Here is an 18,793-nt window from a genome sequence, read left to right on the forward strand (position 1 = left end):
TGAGCACTGAGCACCCAGCACCCTGAGCACTGACCACCCAGCACCCAGAGCACTGAGCACCCAGCACACTGAGCACTGAGCACCCAGCACCCTGAGTACTTAGCACCCAGCACCCTGAGTACTGAGCACCCAGCACCCCGAGGACTGAGCACCCAGCACCCTGTGCACTGAGCACTGAGCATGCAGCACCCCGAGCACTGAGCACCCTGAGCTCTTAGCACCCTGAGTACTGAGCACCCAGCACCCTGAGTACTTAGCACCCAGCACCCTGAGCACTGAGCACCCAGCACCCTGAGTACTGAGCACCAAGCACCCTGAGTACTGAGCACCGAGCACCCCGAGCACTGAGCACCCAGCACACTGAGCACTGAGCACCCAGCACCCCGAGCACTGAGCACCCAGCACCCTGAGCACTGAGCACCCAGCACCCCGAGTACTGAGCACCGAGCACCCCGAGAACTGAGCACCCAGCACCCCGAGCACTGAGCACTGAGCACCCTGAGCACTGAGCACCCAGCACCCCGAGTACTGATCACTGAGCACCCTGAGTACTGAGCAACCAGCACCCCGAGTACTGAGCACTGAGCACCATGAGTACTGAGCACCCAGCACCCTGAGCACTGAGCACTGAGAACCCTGAGTACTGAGCACCGAGCACCCCGAGCACTGAACACCCAGCACCCTGAGTACTGAGCACCGATCTCCCCGAGCACTGAGCACCCTGAGCACTGAGCACCCAGCACCCTGAGTACTGAGCACCGAGCACCCCGAGCACTGAGCACCCAGCACCCCGAGCACTGAGCACCCAGCACCCTGAGTACTGAGCACCCAGCACCCAGAGAATGAGCACCCTGAGCACTGAGTACCCAGCACCATGAGTACTGAGCACCCAGCACCCTGAGTACTGAGCACCCAGCATCCTGAGTACTGAGCACCGATCACCCTGAGCACTGAGCACCCAGCACCCCGAGCACTGAGCACCCAGCACCCTGAGTACTGAGCACCGTGAGTACTGAGCACCCAGCACCCCGAGCACTGAGCACCCAGCACCCTGAGTACTGAGCACCCTGAGTACTGAGCACCCAGCACCCTGAGTACTGAGCACACTGAGTACTGAGCACCCAGCACCCTGAGCACTGAGCACCCTGAGGACTGAGCAACCAGCACCCTGAGCACTGAGCACCCAGCACACTGAGTACTGACCACCCAGCACCCTGAGCACTGAGCACCCAGCACCCTGAGTACTGAGCACCGAGCACCCCGAGCACTGAGCACCCAGCACCCTGAGTACTGAGCACCCAGCACCCTGAGTAGTGAGCACCCAGCACCCCGACTACTGAGCACCCAGCACCGTGAGTACTGACCACCCAGCACCCTGAGTACTGAGCACCCAGCACCCGAGCACTAAGCACCAAGCACCCCGAGCACCGAGCACCCAGCATCCTGAGCAGTGAGCACCCAGCACCCTGAGCACTGAGCACCCAGCACCTTGAGTACTGAGCACTGAGCAACCAGCACCCTGAGCACTGAGCACCCAGCACCCTTAATACTAAGCACCCAGCACCCTTAGTACTGAGCACCCAGCACCCTGAGTACTGAGCACCCAGCATACTGAGCACCGAGCACCCCGAGCACTGAGCACCCAGCACCCTTAGTACTGAGCACCCAGCACCCCGAGCACTGAGCACCCAGCACCCTGAGTACTGAGCACCGAGCACCCTGAGTACTGAGCACCCAGCACCCTGAGTACTGAGCACCCAGCGTACTGAGCACCGAGCACCCAGCACCCTGAGTACTGAGCAGCCAGCACCCTGAGCACTGAGCACCCAGCACCCTGAGTACTGAGCACCCAGCACCCTGAGTACTGAGCACTGAGCACCCTGAGTACTGAGCACTGAGCACCATGAGCACTGAGCACCCAGCACCCCGAGCACTGAGCACCCAGCACCCTGAGTACTGAGCAACCAGCACCCTGAGTACTGAGCACTCAGCACCCTGAGTACTGAGCACCGAGCACCCCGAGCACTGAGCACCCAGCACCCTGAGCACTGAGCACCCTGAGGACTGAGCAACCAGCACCCTGAGTACTGAGCACACTGAGTACTGAGCACCCAGCACCCTGAGCACTGAGCACCCTGAGGACTGAGCAACCAGCACCCTGAGCACTGAGCACCCAGCACACTGAGTACTGACCACCCAGCACCCTGAGCACTGAGCACCGTGAGTACTGAGCACCCAGCACCCTGAGCACTGAGCACCCAGCACCCTGTGTACTGAGCACCCTGAGTACTGAGCACCCAGCACCCTGAGTACTGAGCACACTGAGTACTGAGCACCCAGCACCCTGAGCACTGAGCACCCTGAGGACTGAGCAACCAGCACCCTGAGCACTGAGCACCCAGCACACTGAGTACTGACCACCCAGCACCCTGAGCACTGAGCACCCAACACCCTGAGTACTGAGCACCGAGCACCCCGAGCACTGAGCACCCAGCACCCTGAGTACTGAGCACCCAGCACCCTGAGTAGTGAGCACTCAGCACCCTGACTACTGAGCACCCAGCACCGTGAGTACTGACCACCCAGCACCCTGAGTACTGAGCACCCAGCACCCCGAGCACGAAGCACCCAGCACCCCGAGCACCGAGCACCCAGCACCCTGAGCAGTGAGCACCCAGCACCCTGAGCACTGAGCACCCAGCACCTTGAGTACTGAGCACTGAGCACCCAGCACCCTGAGCACTGAGCACCCAGCACCCTTAATACTCAGCACCCAGCACCCTGAGTACTGAGCACCCAGCACCCTGAGTACTGAGCACCCAGCATACTGAGCACCGAGCACCCCGAGCACTGAGCACCCAGCACCCTTAGTACTGAGCACCCAGCACCCCGAGCACTGAGCACCCAGCACCCTGAGTACTGAGCACCGAGCACCCTGAGTACTGAGCACCCAGTACCCTGAGTACTGAGCACCCAGCGTACTGAGCACCGAGCACCCAGCACCCTGAGTACTGAGCAGCCAGCACCCTGAGCACTGAGCACCCAGCACCCTGAGTACTGAGCACCCAGCACCCTGAGTACTGAGCACTGAGCACCCTGAGTACTGAGCACTGAGCACCATGAGCACTGAGCACCCAGCACCCCGAGCACTGAGCACCAAGCACCCTGAGTACTGAGCAACCAGCACCCTGAGTACTGAGCACTCAGCACCCTGAGTACTGAGCACCGAGCACCCCGAGCCCTGAGCACCCAGCACCCTGAGCACTGAGCACCCTGAGGACTGAGCAACCAGCACCCTGAGTACTGAGCACCCAGCACCCTGAGTACTGAGCACCCAGCATCCTGAGTACTGAGCACCGATCACCCTGAGCACTGAGCACCCAGCACCCCGAGCACTGAGCACCCTGAGTACTGAGCACCCAGCACCCTGAGTACTGAGCACTAAGCACCCAGAGCACTGAGCACCCAGCACCCCGAGCACGGAGCATCCAGGACCCCGAGCACTGAGTACTGAGCACCCAGCACCCTGAGTACTGAGCACCGAGCTCCGTGAGCACGGAGCACCCTGAGTACTGAGCACCCAGAACCCCGATCACTGAGCACCCAGCACCCTGAGCACTGAGCACCCAGCACCCTGAGCACTGAGCACCCAGCACCCTGAGTACTGAGCACCCAGCACGCTGAGTACTGAGCACCCAGCACCCCGAGCACTGAGCACCCAGCACCCTGAGTACTGAGCACTGAGCACCCAGCATCCCGAGCACTGAGCACCCAGCACCCTGTGTACTGAGAACCGAGCACCCAGAGCACTGTGCACCCAGCACACTGAGCGCTCAGCACCCGGCACCCCGAGCACTGAGCACCCAGCACCCTGAGCACTGAGCACCCAGCACCCTGAGCACTGAGCACCCAGCACCCAGAGCACTGTGCACCCAGCACACTGAGCACTGAGCACCCAGCACCCTGAGTACTGAGCACCCAGCACCCTGAGTACTGAGCACCCAGCACCCCGAGGACTGAGCACCCAGCACCGTGTGCACTGAGCACTGAGCATCCAGCACCCCGAGCACTGAGCACCCTGAGCTCTTAGCACCCTGAGTACTGAGCACCCAGCACCCTGAGTACTTAGCACCCAGCACCCTGAGCACTGAGCACCCAGCACCCTGAGTACTGAGCACCAAGCACCCTGAGTACTGAGCACCGAGCACCCCGAGCACTGAGCACCCAGCACACTGAGCACTGAGCACCCAGCACCCCGAGCACTGAGCACCCAGCACCCTGAGCACTGAGCACCCAGCACCCCGAGTACTGAGCACCGAGCACCCCGAGAACTGAGCACCCAGCACCCCGAGCACTGAGCACTGAGCACCCTGAGCACTGAGCACCCAGCACCCCGAGTACTGAGCACTGAGCACCCTGAGTACTGAGCAACCAGCACCCCGAGTACTGAGCACTGAGCACCATGAGTACTGAGCACCCAGCACCCTGAGCACTGAGCACCGAGCTCCCCGAGCACTGAGCACCCTGAGCACTGAGCACCCAGCACCCTGAGTACTGAGCACCGAGCACCCCGAGCACTGAGCACCCAGCACCCCGAGCACTGAGCACCCAGCACCCTGAGTACTGAGCACCCAGCACCCCGCGAATGAGCACCCTGAGCACTGAGTACCCAGCACCATGAGTACTGAGCACCCAGCACCCTGAGTACTGAGCACCCAGCATCCTGAGTACTGAGCACCGATCACCCTGAGCACTGAGCACCCAGCACCCCGAGCACTGAGCACCCAGCACCCTGAGTACTGAGCACCGTGAGTACTGAGCACCCAGCACCCCGAGCACTGAGCACCCAGCACCCTGAGTACTGAGCACCCTGAGTACTGAGCACCCAGCACCCTGAGTACTGAGCACACTGAGTACTGAGCACCCAGCACCCTGAGCACTGAGAACCCTGAGGACTGAGCAACCAGCACCCTGAGCACTGAGCACCCAGCACACTGAGTACTGACCACCCAGCACCCTGAGCACTTAGCACCCAGCACCCTGAGTACTGAGCACCGAGCACCCCGAGCACTGAGCACCCAGCACCCTGAGTACTGAGCACCCAGCACCCTGAGTAGTGAGCACCCAGCACCCCGACTACTGAGCACCCAGCACCGTGAATACTGACCACCCAGCACCCTGAGTACTGAGCACCCAGCACCCCGAGCACTAAGCACCAAGCACCCCGAGCACCGAGCACCCAGCATCCTGAGCAGTGAGCACCCAGCACCCTGAGCACTGAGCACCCAGCACCTTGAGTACTGAGCACTGAGCAACCAGCACCCTGAGCACTGAGCACCCAGCACCCTTAATACTAAGCACCCAGCACCCTTAGTACTGAGCACCCAGCACCCTGAGTACTGAGCACCCAGCATACTGAGCACCGAGCACCCCGAGCACTGAGCACCCAGCACCCTTAGTACTGAGCACCCAGCACCCCGAGCACTGAGCACCCAGCACCCTGAGTACTGAGCACCGAGCACCCTGAGTACTGAGCACCCAGCACCCTGAGTACTGAGCACCCAGCGTACTGAGCACCGAGCACCCAGCACCCTGAGTACTGAGCAGCCAGCACCCTGAGCACTGAGCACCCAGCACCCTGAGTACTGAGCACCGAGCTCCGCGAGCACGGAGCACCCTGAGTACTGAGCACCCAGAACCCCGATCACTGAGCACCCAGCACCCTGAGCACTGAGCACCCAGCACCCTGAGCACTGAGCACCCAGCACCCTGAGTACTGAGCACCCAGCACGCTGAGTACTGAGCACCCAGCACCCCGAGCACTGAGCACCCAGCACCCTGAGTACTGAGCACTGAGCACCCAGCATCCCGAGCACTGAGCACCCAGCACCCTGTGTACTGAGAACCGAGCACCCCGAGCACTGTGCACCCAGCACACTGAGCGCTCAGCACCCGGCACCCCGAGCACTGAGCACCCAGCACCCTGAGCACTGAGCACCCAGCACCCTGAGCACTGAGCACCCAGCACCCAGAGCACTGTGCACCCAGCACACTGAGCACTGAGCACCCAGCACCCTGAGTACTGAGCACCCAGCACCCTGAGTACTGAGCACCCAGCACCCTGAGTAATGAGTACCCAGCACCCCGAGCACTGAGCACACAGCACCCTGAGTACTGAGCACCGAGCACCCTGAGTACTGAGCAGCCAGCACCCTGAGTACTGAGCACCGAGCTCCGCGAGCACGGAGCACCCTGAGTACTGAGCACCCAGAACCCCGATCACTGAGCACCCAGCACCCTGAGCACTGAGCACCCAGCACCCTGAGCACTGAGCACCCAGCACCCTGAGTACTGAGCACCCAGCACGCTGAGTACTGAGCACCCAGCACCCCGAGCACTGAGCACCCAGCACCCTGAGTACTGAGCACTGAGCACCCAGCATCCCGAGCACTGAGCACCCAGCACCCTGTGTACTGAGAACCGAGCACCCCGAGCACTGTGCACCCAGCACACTGAGCGCTCAGCACCCGGCACCCCGAGCACTGAGCACCCAGCACCCTGTGTACTGAGCACCCTGAGTACTGAGCACCCAGCACCCTGAGTACTGAGCACACTGAGTACTGAGCACCCAGCACCCTGAGCACTGAGCACCCTGAGGACTGAGCAACCAGCACCCTGAGCACTGAGCACCCAGCACACTGAGTACTGACCACCCAGCACCCTGAGCACTGAGCACCCAACACCCTGAGTACTGAGCACCGAGCACCCCGAGCACTGAGCACCCAGCACCCTGAGTACTGAGCACCCAGCACCCTGAGTAGTGAGCACTCAGCACCCTGACTACTGAGCACCCAGCACCGTGAGTACTGACCACCCAGCACCCTGAGTACTGAGCACCCAGCACCCCGAGCACGAAGCACCCAGCACCCCGAGCACCGAGCACCCAGCACCCTGAGCAGTGAGCACCCAGCACCCTGAGCACTGAGCACCCAGCACCTTGAGTACTGAGCACTGAGCACCCAGCACCCTGAGCACTGAGCACCCAGCACCCTTAATACTCAGCACCCAGCACCCTGAGTACTGAGCACCCAGCACCCTGAGTACTGAGCACCCAGCATACTGAGCACCGAGCACCCCGAGCACTGAGCACCCAGCACCCTTAGTACTGAGCACCCAGCACCCCGAGCACTGAGCACCCAGCACCCTGAGTACTGAGCACCGAGCACCCTGAGTACTGAGCACCCAGTACCCTGAGTACTGAGCACCCAGCGTACTGAGCACCGAGCACCCAGCACCCTGAGTACTGAGCAGCCAGCACCCTGAGCACTGAGCACCCAGCACCCTGAGTACTGAGCACCCAGCACCCTGAGTACTGAGCACTGAGCACCCTGAGTACTGAGCACTGAGCACCATGAGCACTGAGCACCCAGCACCCCGAGCACTGAGCACCAAGCACCCTGAGTACTGAGCAACCAGCACCCTGAGTACTGAGCACTCAGCACCCTGAGTACTGAGCACCGAGCACCCCGAGCCCTGAGCACCCAGCACCCTGAGCACTGAGCACCCTGAGGACTGAGCAACCAGCACCCTGAGTACTGAGCACCCAGCACCCTGAGTACTGAGCACCCAGCATCCTGAGTACTGAGCACCGATCACCCTGAGCACTGAGCACCCAGCACCCCGAGCACTGAGCACCCTGAGTACTGAGCACCCAGCACCCTGAGTACTGAGCACTAAGCACCCAGAGCACTGAGCACCCAGCACCCCGAGCACGGAGCATCCAGGACCCCGAGCACTGAGTACTGAGCACCCAGCACCCTGAGTACTGAGCACCGAGCTCCGTGAGCACGGAGCACCCTGAGTACTGAGCACCCAGAACCCCGATCACTGAGCACCCAGCACCCTGAGCACTGAGCACCCAGCACCCTGAGCACTGAGCACCCAGCACCCTGAGTACTGAGCACCCAGCACGCTGAGTACTGAGCACCCAGCACCCCGAGCACTGAGCACCCAGCACCCTGAGTACTGAGCACTGAGCACCCAGCATCCCGAGCACTGAGCACCCAGCACCCTGTGTACTGAGAACCGAGCACCCAGAGCACTGTGCACCCAGCACACTGAGCGCTCAGCACCCGGCACCCCGAGCACTGAGCACCCAGCACCCTGAGCACTGAGCACCCAGCACCCTGAGCACTGAGCACCCAGCACCCAGAGCACTGTGCACCCAGCACACTGAGCACTGAGCACCCAGCACCCTGAGTACTGAGCACCCAGCACCCTGAGTACTGAGCACCCAGCACCCCGAGGACTGAGCACCCAGCACCGTGTGCACTGAGCACTGAGCATCCAGCACCCCGAGCACTGAGCACCCTGAGCTCTTAGCACCCTGAGTACTGAGCACCCAGCACCCTGAGTACTTAGCACCCAGCACCCTGAGCACTGAGCACCCAGCACCCTGAGTACTGAGCACCAAGCACCCTGAGTACTGAGCACCGAGCACCCCGAGCACTGAGCACCCAGCACACTGAGCACTGAGCACCCAGCACCCCGAGCACTGAGCACCCAGCACCCTGAGCACTGAGCACCCAGCACCCCGAGTACTGAGCACCGAGCACCCCGAGAACTGAGCACCCAGCACCCCGAGCACTGAGCACTGAGCACCCTGAGCACTGAGCACCCAGCACCCCGAGTACTGAGCACTGAGCACCCTGAGTACTGAGCAACCAGCACCCCGAGTACTGAGCACTGAGCACCATGAGTACTGAGCACCCAGCACCCTGAGCACTGAGCACCGAGCTCCCCGAGCACTGAGCACCCTGAGCACTGAGCACCCAGCACCCTGAGTACTGAGCACCGAGCACCCCGAGCACTGAGCACCCAGCACCCCGAGCACTGAGCACCCAGCACCCTGAGTACTGAGCACCCAGCACCCCGCGAATGAGCACCCTGAGCACTGAGTACCCAGCACCATGAGTACTGAGCACCCAGCACCCTGAGTACTGAGCACCCAGCATCCTGAGTACTGAGCACCGATCACCCTGAGCACTGAGCACCCAGCACCCCGAGCACTGAGCACCCAGCACCCTGAGTACTGAGCACCGTGAGTACTGAGCACCCAGCACCCCGAGCACTGAGCACCCAGCACCCTGAGTACTGAGCACCCTGAGTACTGAGCACCCAGCACCCTGAGTACTGAGCACACTGAGTACTGAGCACCCAGCACCCTGAGCACTGAGAACCCTGAGGACTGAGCAACCAGCACCCTGAGCACTGAGCACCCAGCACACTGAGTACTGACCACCCAGCACCCTGAGCACTTAGCACCCAGCACCCTGAGTACTGAGCACCGAGCACCCCGAGCACTGAGCACCCAGCACCCTGAGTACTGAGCACCCAGCACCCTGAGTAGTGAGCACCCAGCACCCCGACTACTGAGCACCCAGCACCGTGAATACTGACCACCCAGCACCCTGAGTACTGAGCACCCAGCACCCCGAGCACTAAGCACCAAGCACCCCGAGCACCGAGCACCCAGCATCCTGAGCAGTGAGCACCCAGCACCCTGAGCACTGAGCACCCAGCACCTTGAGTACTGAGCACTGAGCAACCAGCACCCTGAGCACTGAGCACCCAGCACCCTTAATACTAAGCACCCAGCACCCTTAGTACTGAGCACCCAGCACCCTGAGTACTGAGCACCCAGCATACTGAGCACCGAGCACCCCGAGCACTGAGCACCCAGCACCCTTAGTACTGAGCACCCAGCACCCCGAGCACTGAGCACCCAGCACCCTGAGTACTGAGCACCGAGCACCCTGAGTACTGAGCACCCAGCACCCTGAGTACTGAGCACCCAGCGTACTGAGCACCGAGCACCCAGCACCCTGAGTACTGAGCAGCCAGCACCCTGAGCACTGAGCACCCAGCACCCTGAGTACTGAGCACCGAGCTCCGCGAGCACGGAGCACCCTGAGTACTGAGCACCCAGAACCCCGATCACTGAGCACCCAGCACCCTGAGCACTGAGCACCCAGCACCCTGAGCACTGAGCACCCAGCACCCTGAGTACTGAGCACCCAGCACGCTGAGTACTGAGCACCCAGCACCCCGAGCACTGAGCACCCAGCACCCTGAGTACTGAGCACTGAGCACCCAGCATCCCGAGCACTGAGCACCCAGCACCCTGTGTACTGAGAACCGAGCACCCCGAGCACTGTGCACCCAGCACACTGAGCGCTCAGCACCCGGCACCCCGAGCACTGAGCACCCAGCACCCTGAGCACTGAGCACCCAGCACCCTGAGCACTGAGCACCCAGCACCCAGAGCACTGTGCACCCAGCACACTGAGCACTGAGCACCCAGCACCCTGAGTACTGAGCACCCAGCACCCTGAGTACTGAGCACCCAGCACCCTGAGTAATGAGTACCCAGCACCCCGAGCACTGAGCACACAGCACCCTGAGTACTGAGCACCGAGCACCCTGAGTACTGAGCAGCCAGCACCCTGAGTACTGAGCACCGAGCTCCGCGAGCACGGAGCACCCTGAGTACTGAGCACCCAGAACCCCGATCACTGAGCACCCAGCACCCTGAGCACTGAGCACCCAGCACCCTGAGCACTGAGCACCCAGCACCCTGAGTACTGAGCACCCAGCACGCTGAGTACTGAGCACCCAGCACCCCGAGCACTGAGCACCCAGCACCCTGAGTACTGAGCACTGAGCACCCAGCATCCCGAGCACTGAGCACCCAGCACCCTGTGTACTGAGAACCGAGCACCCCGAGCACTGTGCACCCAGCACACTGAGCGCTCAGCACCCGGCACCCCGAGCACTGAGCACCCAGCACCCTGAGCACTGAGCACCCAGCACCCTGAGCACTGAGCACCCAGCACCCAGAGCACTGTGCACCCAGCACACTGAGCACTGAGCACCCAGCACCCTGAGTACTGAGCACCCAGCACCCTGAGTACTGAGCACCCAGCACCCCGAGGACTGAGCACCCAGCACCGTGTGCACTGAGCACTGAGCATCCAGCACCCCGAGCACTGAGCACCCTGAGCTCTTAGCACCCTGAGTACTGAGCACCCAGCACCCTGAGTACTTAGCACCCAGCACCCTGAGCACTGAGCACCCAGCACCCCGAGCACTGAGCACCCAGCACCCTGAGTACTGAGCACCGTGAGTACTGAGCACCCAGCACCCCGAGCACTGAGCACCCAGCACCCTGAGTACTGAGCACCCTGAGTACTGAGCACCCAGCACCCTGAGTACTGAGCACACTGAGTACTGAGCACCCAGCACCCTGAGCACTGAGAACCCTGAGGACTGAGCAACCAGCACCCTGAGCACTGAGCACCCAGCACACTGAGTACTGACCACCCAGCACCCTGAGCACTTAGCACCCAGCACCCTGAGTACTGAGCACCGAGCACCCCGAGCACTGAGCACCCAGCACCCTGAGTACTGAGCACCCAGCACCCTGAGTAGTGAGCACCCAGCACCCCGACTACTGAGCACCCAGCACCGTGAATACTGACCACCCAGCACCCTGAGTACTGAGCACCCAGCACCCCGAGCACTAAGCACCAAGCACCCCGAGCACCGAGCACCCAGCATCCTGAGCAGTGAGCACCCAGCACCCTGAGCACTGAGCACCCAGCACCTTGAGTACTGAGCACTGAGCAACCAGCACCCTGAGCACTGAGCACCCAGCACCCTTAATACTAAGCACCCAGCACCCTTAGTACTGAGCACCCAGCACCCTGAGTACTGAGCACCCAGCATACTGAGCACCGAGCACCCCGAGCACTGAGCACCCAGCACCCTTAGTACTGAGCACCCAGCACCCCGAGCACTGAGCACCCAGCACCCTGAGTACTGAGCACCGAGCACCCTGAGTACTGAGCACCCAGCACCCTGAGTACTGAGCACCCAGCGTACTGAGCACCGAGCACCCAGCACCCTGAGTACTGAGCAGCCAGCACCCTGAGCACTGAGCACCCAGCACCCTGAGTACTGAGCACCGAGCTCCGCGAGCACGGAGCACCCTGAGTACTGAGCACCCAGAACCCCGATCACTGAGCACCCAGCACCCTGAGCACTGAGCACCCAGCACCCTGAGCACTGAGCACCCAGCACCCTGAGTACTGAGCACCCAGCACGCTGAGTACTGAGCACCCAGCACCCCGAGCACTGAGCACCCAGCACCCTGAGTACTGAGCACTGAGCACCCAGCATCCCGAGCACTGAGCACCCAGCACCCTGTGTACTGAGAACCGAGCACCCCGAGCACTGTGCACCCAGCACACTGAGCGCTCAGCACCCGGCACCCCGAGCACTGAGCACCCAGCACCCTGAGCACTGAGCACCCAGCACCCTGAGCACTGAGCACCCAGCACCCAGAGCACTGTGCACCCAGCACACTGAGCACTGAGCACCCAGCACCCTGAGTACTGAGCACCCAGCACCCTGAGTACTGAGCACCCAGCACCCTGAGTAATGAGTACCCAGCACCCCGAGCACTGAGCACACAGCACCCTGAGTACTGAGCACCGAGCACCCTGAGTACTGAGCAGCCAGCACCCTGAGTACTGAGCACCGAGCTCCGCGAGCACGGAGCACCCTGAGTACTGAGCACCCAGAACCCCGATCACTGAGCACCCAGCACCCTGAGCACTGAGCACCCAGCACCCTGAGCACTGAGCACCCAGCACCCTGAGTACTGAGCACCCAGCACGCTGAGTACTGAGCACCCAGCACCCCGAGCACTGAGCACCCAGCACCCTGAGTACTGAGCACTGAGCACCCAGCATCCCGAGCACTGAGCACCCAGCACCCTGTGTACTGAGAACCGAGCACCCCGAGCACTGTGCACCCAGCACACTGAGCGCTCAGCACCCGGCACCCCGAGCACTGAGCACCCAGCACCCTGAGCACTGAGCACCCAGCACCCTGAGCACTGAGCACCCAGCACCCAGAGCACTGTGCACCCAGCACACTGAGCACTGAGCACCCAGCACCCTGAGTACTGAGCACCCAGCACCCTGAGTACTGAGCACCCAGCACCCCGAGGACTGAGCACCCAGCACCGTGTGCACTGAGCACTGAGCATCCAGCACCCCGAGCACTGAGCACCCTGAGCTCTTAGCACCCTGAGTACTGAGCACCCAGCACCCTGAGTACTTAGCACCCAGCACCCTGAGCACTGAGCACCCAGCACCCTGAGTACTGAGCACCGAGCACCCCGAGCACTGAGCACCCAGCACACTGAGCACTGAGCACCCAGCACCCCGAGCACTGAGCACCCAGCACCCTGAGCACTGAGCACCCAGCACCCCGAGTACTGAGCACCGAGCACCCCGAGAACTGAGCACCCAGCACCCCGAGCACTGAGCACTGAGCACCCTGAGCACTGAGCACCCAGAACCCCGAGTACTGAGCACTGAGCACCCTGAGTACTGAGCAACCAGCACCCCGAGTACTGAGCACTGAGCACCATGAGTACTGAGCACCCAGCACCCTGAGCACTGAGCACCGAGCTCCCCGAGCACTGAGCACCCTGAGCACTGAGCACCCAGCACCCTGAGTACTGAGCACCGAGCACCCCGAGCACTGAGCACCCAGCACCCCGAGCACTGAGCACCCAGCACCCTGAGTACTGAGCACCCAGCACCCCGAGAATGAGCACCCTGAGCACTGAGTACCCAGCACCCTGAGTACTGAGGACCCAGCACCCTGAGTACTTAGCACCCAGCACCCTGAGCACTGAGCACCCAGCACCCTGAGTAGTGAGCACCCAGCACCCCGACTACTGAGCACCCAGCACCGTGAATACTGACCACCCAGCACCCTGAGTACTGAGCACCCAGCACCCCGAGCACTAAGCACCAAGCACCCCGAGCACCGAGCACCCAGCATCCTGAGCAGTGAGCACCCAGCACCCTGAGCACTGAGCACCCAGCACCTTGAGTACTGAGCACTGAGCAACCAGCACCCTGAGCACTGAGCACCCAGCACCCTTAATACTAAGCACCCAGCACCCTTAGTACTGAGCACCCAGCACCCTGAGTACTGAGCACCCAGCATACTGAGCACCGAGCACCCCGAGCACTGAGCACCCAGCACCCTTAGTACTGAGCACCCAGCACCCCGAGCACTGAGCACCCAGCACCCTGAGTACTGAGCACCGAGCACCCTGAGTACTGAGCACCCAGCACCCTGAGTACTGAGCACCCAGCGTACTGAGCACCGAGCACCCAGCACCCTGAGTACTGAGCAGCCAGCACCCTGAGCACTGAGCACCCAGCACCCTGAGTACTGAGCACCGAGCTCCGCGAGCACGGAGCACCCTGAGTACTGAGCACCCAGAACCCCGATCACTGAGCACCCAGCACCCTGAGCACTGAGCACCCAGCACCCTGAGCACTGAGCACCCAGCACCCTGAGTACTGAGCACCCAGCACGCTGAGTACTGAGCACCCAGCACCCCGAGCACTGAGCACCCAGCACCCTGAGTACTGAGCACTGAGCACCCAGCATCCCGAGCACTGAGCACCCAGCACTCTGTGTACTGAGAACCGAGCACCCCGAGCACTGTGCACCCAGCACACTGAGCGCTCAGCACCCGGCACCCCGAGCACTGAGCACCCAGCACCCTGAGCACTGAGCACCCAGCACCCTGAGCACTGAGCACCCAGCACCCAGAGCACTGTGCACCCAGCACACTGAGCACTGAGCACCCAGCACCCTGAGTACTGAGCACCCAGCACCCTGAGTACTGAGCACCCAGCACCCTGAGTAATGAGTACCCAGCACCCCGAGCACTGAGCACACAGCACCCTGAGTACTGAGCACCGAGCACCCTGAGTACTGAGCAGCCAGCACCCTGAGTACTGAGCACCGAGCTCCGCGAGCACGGAGCACCCTGAGTACTGAGCACCCAGAACCCCGATCACTGAGCACCCAGCACCCTGAGCACTGAGCACCCAGCACCCTGAGCACTGAGCACCCAGCACCCTGAGTACTGAGCACCCAGCACGCTGAGTACTGAGCACCCAGCACCCCGAGCACTGAGCACCCAGCACCCTGAGTACTGAGCACTGAGCACCCAGCATCCCGAGCACTGAGCACCCAGCACCCTGTGTACTGAGAACCGAGCACCCCGAGCACTGTGCACCCAGCACACTGAGCGCTCAGCACCCGGCACCCCGAGCACTGAGCACCCAGCACCCTGAGCACTGAGCACCCAGCACCCTGAGCACTGAGCACCCAGCACCCAGAGCACTGTGCACCCAGCACACTGAGCACTGAGCACCCAGCACCCTGAGTACTGAGCACCCAGCACCCTGAGTACTGAGCACCCAGCACCCCGAGGACTGAGCACCCAGCACCGTGTGCACTGAGCACTGAGCATCCAGCACCCCGAGCACTGAGCACCCTGAGCTCTTAGCACCCTGAGTACTGAGCACCCAGCACCCTGAGTACTTAGCACCCAGCACCCTGAGCACTGAGCACCCAGCACCCTGAGTACTGAGCACCGAGCACCCCGAGCACTGAGCACCCAGCACACTGAGCACTGAGCACCCAGCACCCCGAGCACTGAGCACCCAGCACCCTGAGCACTGAGCACCCAGCACCCCGAGTACTGAGCACCGAGCACCCCGAGAACTGAGCACCCAGCACCCCGAGCACTGAGCACTGAGCACCCTGAGCACTGAGCACCCAGCACCCCGAGTACTGAGCACTGAGCACCCTGAGTACTGAGCAACCAGCACCCCGAGTACTGAGCACTGAGCACCATGAGTACTGAGCACCCAGCACCCTGAGCACTGAGCACCGAGCTCCCCGAGCACTGAGCACCCTGAGCACTGAGCACCCAGCACCCTGAGTACTGAGCACCGAGCACCCCGAGCACTGAGCACCCAGCACCCCGAGCACTGAGCACCCAGCACCCTGAGTACTGAGCACCCAGCACCCCGAGAATGAGCACCCTGAGCACTGAGTACCCAGCACCATGAGTACTGAGCACCCAGCACCCTGAGTACTGAGCACCCAGCATCCTGAGTACTGAGCACCGATCACCCTGAGCACTGAGCACCCAGCACCCCGAGCACTGAGCACCCAGCACCCTGAGTACTGAGCACCGTGAGTACTGAGCACCCAGCACCCCGAGCACTGAGCACCCAGCACCCTGAGTACTGAGCACCCTGAGAACTGAGCACCCAGCACCCTGAGTACTGAGCACACTGAGTACTGAGCACCCAGCACCCTGAGCACTGAGCACCCTGAGGACTGAGCAACCAGCACCCTGAGCACTGAGCACCCAGCAAACTGAGTACTGACCACCCAGCACCCTGAGCACTGAGCACCCAGCACCCTGAGTACTGAGCACCGAGCACCCCGAGCACTGAGCACCCAGCACCCTGAGTACTGAGCACCCAGCACCCTGAGTAGTGAGCACCCAGCACCCCGACTACTGAGCACCCAGCACCGTGAGTACTGACCACCCAGCACCCTGAGTACTGAGCACCCAGCACCCCGAGCACTAAGCACCAAGCACCCCGAGCACCGAGCACCCAGCATCCTGAGCAGTGAGCACCCAGCACCCTGAGCACTGAGCACCCAGCACCTTGAGTACTGAGCACTGAGCAACCAGCACCCTGAGCACTGAGCACCCAGCACCCTTAATACTAAGCACCCAGCACCCTTAGTACTGAGCACCCAGCACCCTGAGTACTGAGCACCCAGCATACTGAGCACCGAGCACCCCGAGCACTGAGCACCCAGCACCCTTAGTACTGAGCACCCAGCACCCCGAGCACTGAGCACCCAGCACCCTGAGTACTGAGCACCGAGCACCCTGAGTACTGAGCACCCAGCACCCTGAGTACTGAGCACCCAGCGTACTGAGCACCGAGCACCCAGCACCCTGAGTACTGAGCAGCCAGCACCCTGAGCACTGAGCACCCAGCACCCTGAGTACTGAGCACCCAGCACCCTGAGTACTGAGCACTGAGCACCCTGAATACTGAGCACTCAGCACCATGAGCACTGAGCACCCAGCACCCCGAGCACTGAGCACCCAGCACCCTGAGTACTGAGCAACCAGCACCCTGAGTACTGAGCACTCAGCACCCTGAGTACTGAGCACCGAGCACCCCGAGCACTGAGCACCCAGCACCCTGAGCACTGAGCACCCTGAGGACTGAGCAACCAGCACCCTGAGTACTGAGCACACTGAGTACTGAGCACCCAGCACCCTGAGCACTGAGCACCCTGAGGACTGAGCAACCAGCACCCTGAGCACTGAGCACCCAGCACACTGAGTACTGACCACCCAGCACCCTGAGCACTGAGCACCGTGAGTACTGAGCACCCAGCACCCCGAGCACTGAGCACCCAGCACCCTGAGTACTGAGCACCCTGAGTACTGAGCACCCAGCACCCTGAGTACTGAGCACACTGAGTACTGAGCACCCAGCACCCTGAGCACTGAGCACCCTGAGTACTGAGCAACCAGCACCCTGAGCACTGAGCACCCAGCACACTGAGTACTGACCACCCAGCACCCTGAGCACTGAGCACCCAACACCCTGAGTACTGAGCACCGAGCACCCCGAGCACTGAGCACCCAGCACCCTGAGTACTGAGCACCCAGCACCCTGAGTAGTGAGCACCCAGCACCCCGACTACTGAGCACCCAGCACCGTGAGTACTGACCACCCAGCACCCTGAGTACTGAGCACCCAGCACCCCGAGCACGAAGCACCCAGCACCCCGAGCACCGAGCACCCAGCACCCTGAGCAGTGAGCACCCAGCACCCTGAGCACTGAGCACCCAGCACCTTGAGTACTGAGCACTGAGCACCCAGCACCCTGAGCACTGAGCACCCAACACCCTTAATACTCAGCACCCAGCACCCTGAGTACTGAGCACCCAGCACCCTGAGTACTGAGCACCCAGCATACTGAGCACCGAGCACCCCGAGCACTGAGCACCCAGCACCCTTAGTACTGAGCACCCAGCACCCCGAGCACTGAGCACCCAGCACCCTGAGTACTGAGCACCGAGCACCCCGAGCCCTGAGCACCCAGCACCCTGAGCACTGAGCACCCTGAGGACTGAGCAACCAGCACCCTGAGTACTGAGCACCCAGCACCCTGAGTACTGAGCACCCAGCATCCTGAGTACTGAGCACCGATCACCCTGAGCACTGAGCACCCAGCACCCCGAGCACTGAGCACCCTGAGTACTGAGCACCCAGCACCCTGAGTACTGAGCACTAAGCACCCAGAGCACTGAGCACCCAGCACCCCGAGCACGGAGCATCCAGGACCCCGAGCACTGAGTACTGAGCACCCAGCACCCTGAGTACTGAGCACCGAGCTCCGCGAGCACGGAGCACCCTGAGTACTGAGCACCCAGAACCCCGATCACTGAGCACCCAGCACCCTGAGCACTGAGCACCCAGCACCCTGAGCACTGAGCACCCAGCACCCTGAGTACTGAGCACCCAGCACGCTGAGTACTGAGCACCCAGCACCCCGAGCACTGAGCACCCAGCACCCTGAGTACTGAGCACTGAGCACCCAGCATCCCGAGCACTGAGCACCCAGCACCCTGTGTACTGAGAACCGAGCACCCCGAGCACTGAGCACCCAGCACACTGAGCGCTCAGCACCCGGCACCCCGAGCACTGAGCACCCAGCACCCTGAGCACTGAGCACCCAGCACCCTGAGCACTGAGCACCCAGCACCCAGAGCACTGTGCACCCAGCACACTGAGCACTG

This window comes from Microtus oregoni, unplaced genomic scaffold, assembly GCF_018167655.1.
Source record: "Microtus oregoni isolate MIOR12 unplaced genomic scaffold, Mior012 000051F_ref0000332, whole genome shotgun sequence".
NCBI lineage: Eukaryota > Metazoa > Chordata > Mammalia > Rodentia > Cricetidae > Microtus > Microtus oregoni.